Source organism: Zeugodacus cucurbitae, chromosome 3 (genome assembly GCF_028554725.1).
Source record: "Zeugodacus cucurbitae isolate PBARC_wt_2022May chromosome 3, idZeuCucr1.2, whole genome shotgun sequence".
Taxonomy (NCBI): Eukaryota; Metazoa; Arthropoda; class Insecta; order Diptera; family Tephritidae; genus Zeugodacus; species Zeugodacus cucurbitae.
The window spans coordinates 59,927,128-59,931,103 of record NC_071668.1 but is presented as its reverse complement, the minus strand read 5'-3'; positions in this window follow the sequence as shown (position 1 = coordinate 59,931,103).

Sequence of the window (3,976 nt, the reverse complement as noted above, 5' to 3'; positions counted from 1 at the left end):
CACTTCATAAAAATGGAGTGCCCTTGTTTAACCCCCTAAAGTATGCTTGTTGTAGTTAAGCATGCAATAATATAAGTTTTGAGGCAGGTGTAAATGGCAGCTGTTCAAAAGCTGTCAGTTATATTACATAAATGTTGCTAATACAAATCAAGTAAATACAAAATTGAGTGGCATTTTGATCGAAAGTTATTTTAAATCTCAAGTTAACTGGCAGTAAGATTGAGGGAGAAAGAATGTTATACAAAATTAACATTAAATTGTTTCCGGCACATTACACCTGTAAATGCAAAATATTTCAAATAATTTTTATCAAACACTTTGCTCCAAACAACATGACCTTTAGCTGCGTTGTATTTTTTTATTCAATTCTTTAGCACCTTCTGACGCATTTACCATTGAAATAAGTAAATAAATTTCATGCCATTTACATGCTAATCATTACATTTAATTATTCAGTGTTACAAATTAGGAAAAAAAAATTCCTAAAGATAGATTGGGGGCTTAAATGGCAAAGATTTTTCTGCTAGGTGATCGGTTTTTTACTTCATATTCTTATATGTTGAATAAAAAAATGATAAGCGACTTGTAAAGTTTGATTTTGGTTCGTCGAGAGAGGACTTTACTTTTCAATTGCCTACTCAGTCCATAGTAGCACCTGTTGGCAAGAGTGATTCTGCGTTGGATTTCGTGTTGTTGATGCTGGTTCCCAAGTAGAAGAAATTACCTACAACTTCAAAGTTATGACTGTCAACAGTGACGTGGGAGCCAAGACGCCGACTGTTTGCTTGATGGCAGGAGATATTTCGTCTTGTCCTCATTCATCTCCAGACCCATTCGGTTCGCGCCTCCAGGTAGTTTTGGAAATGTCGACTGCCCCAATTTTCCGCCAATAGCGCTGCGGTTTCTAGTTTCGAGAGAACATATTACACGTATATCAGGTTTTCTAACTTTGCTAAAAATTTAACGTTTAAATTAATGTTCCTGTACTAATGTCATTTTCTCAAACTTAATTTTTATTAAAAGAGACACGTCACCAAGCGTTGCTCCCCAACCACCTTACGCAGAATATAACCTCTTCTATTGTACCTGTTGCAGCTGTCCTTGTTCTTGTTACTGTTGTTATGGATGCAGTGATAAATCATGAGAGTTTTGTCTTCCTACAGCGCCGTTGCATAACTTCGCATGACGAATTTTATGACAGCTCAAGAAGTTAACAGCCGCAGTGTGAAAGGCTATTTCAGTGGGGCAGAGTGAAAACAGGAAGCAAGGAACGACAAGAAACGTTATTGAATTTGTGAAATTTAAAAATTGCAGCGACGCGTGGAAATAACTTTTGGGAGTTGGAGTAGTGCTAATGAAACCCTGGTGATTTAAGAGACAATTTGGTAAACAACTGACAGGACTCAAAAACAGAACAAAAACTTTATAACAAAACAAATAGAGTGTGAAAGAAGATGTGAAGTAAACTTAAAATTAAATTAAAGTAGAATAAGAAGCATATAGTTTAGCAATAAAATTAAACAACTTTTCACTATGAATGTCAGCCGGCAGCAACAAGGGAGCCTGTTGATTGATAAGCTCGACGAGCTTGTCAGTTCTGGATAATGAAGCTGTTATTGTGAGATGTCAGAATTTTTCCAGTGCAAATGCAATATATGATATAACGATGCCATACTCGTACATACGCAACAGTGGCAGCATATTCACATACAGTTATGTCAAGCGCCTGTCGACAAATGGCAAAACTGTTAAGCTGAGTAAATCACCTCGATGTTGGGAAATTAATTACCACCGAGTGTGAAATAATTTTGTGCTCATTAAGACACAAACTCGACAGAAATGTGTGCACAATAAGCATAAATATACGTACGTATATATGTATGTATATGTTTCATTACAGTTGTGCGACAAAGTTGCTGCACCGTAACCACAAACCCTGAAGTGCGACTGAAGTGAGTTTCGCGCGTCGCTGAAAATACAATAACGACAACCTTCGCCCACTCCCGTAAAGCCGCTGGCAGTGCCAACAGCTAGAAGAGCGCAGTTTCTATTTTGTTATTTTGTGCTTTTACAAATTTTCACACGCCGCATAACAAGTGAGCGAAAAATTACAAGCCAACACACAGAGTTATTTTTGCATTTCCAATTTTGTTTATGTACGTACCGCAGTTGTGGAATTTTCAACTTTTTCTCGTTTTTTTTTTTTTTTTTTTTGATTAAGCACTAGTTGACATGCGAACACAACATCAACAGCAAAACCAACTATAGCCAGGCGTCAGCTCAGCATAGAATAACTAATAGGTGACAGCATATGCTTCTACAAAAACAATAAAATATAAAACTGCGCACGCATTAAATTATATGAAGTTGGCAGTGGCAGAAAACATATAACCTTGTAAGAAAATACCCGCAAAATATTTCTCAAAAATTCAATACGGCTTCGTGAAACAGGGAAAAGTGTTATAAGATCCCATTTAAAATGATTAACCATATTTGTGACAGGTTTTGAAAAACTGGGAAGAGTTGCTTAAGAAGACATTGACTATAACTACATTAAATTCAGCTAAAATATTTATTGGTGAATAAATTTGTTCATTTAAAGGATCGAACAAGGCAAAAAAGTGTAAATCCATAAATGCACAAGGTCAAATTTTCTCTCTTTGGCATAATCTAGCAGAATCCTTCATTTTCATTATTTTTTATTTTATTTAAAATATAATTAGCAGCTTAAAGGCGAAGTTAATCAAACCGCCATACATATAAACTTGTCTCAAATGTGTGCTCTGTCTACATGCACCGGTGCACATGTTTGCTAAAGCGCCTAGTTGTGTACTCATACTACTGTGAACAGACAAGTGTATGCATGCATATATAATACATATGTATATTTGTGTGCTCACAATAAACACTCTGGTTGCAGCGTTGTGTTAGCTTGTATAACTTCAAAGTTCACACCGCCTGTCAAACGTTCATTTGTCATCTTTCCGGCACCGCAGGCGTCTTTTGTTGGTATTGGTTTTGTTGTCTGCCTATGTTAACGGCGTTGAAGTCACGACACTAGCGCAGCGTGAGAAAACTTAAAATACAATTTAACATTTGAGAGATATGAAATATCCGTAAAAACAGTAAAGAAGAAGATAACAACTAAGAGAAAAAGTGTACATATACACATGGGAGGTAAGTTGGTTGTGGTTGTAAGGCAGATTTTTTTGTAAATTAAAACGTGTAAAAAATGTAATACGTGAACCATAATTAATTTGGTTTACGTTATGATTATTATCTTAATTCTTATACTCTCGCAACATGTTCCACAGAGCATATACGCATTTTACGCAGAGCATAAACTCGTACGTAGTTTTGTTCATCTAACGATTGTTTGTAACACATAAAACTGAACGAGTTAAATATTGAGTTATAAAAATTAATGTACATATATAACAAACGGATCATGATGACGAGACGAGTTGAAACATGGCACATATGTTCCTTGGCGCATTGAAAAGTTGAATTGCCACTCCCACAAAAAGCCAAATAATCATTATATATTGGTCTGAGTTCTGTGGTAATTCCTGGAACTCATTTTAACTCTATCAAATATCAGACCCTCACTTAATTTCTCTAAGATTTCTCACATATTAACCTATATAAACGATATAAAACCCACCGTATGAGGTAGGGAGCTAGCGAAGTTATGACTCGATTTTTGGTACAGGGACACACTATTACGAGTAGAAGAAATAGATTCCCTATGAATAACAATAAATTATCTGAGAAATTAACCGATATGTTCGGTAAAAACTATTCATAGGAGAGATCTTTGTGTACCGTATTTGAATCAAATGAAATTCTCCAATTTTCATGATATATGATGGGGAACTAAAGGGAAATCTGTTAACTACATATGCTTTATATAGATTTAGTAGTTTTGAGATATGTATGTACAAATACTTATTTGATGATGTGGCTACGCCCACTT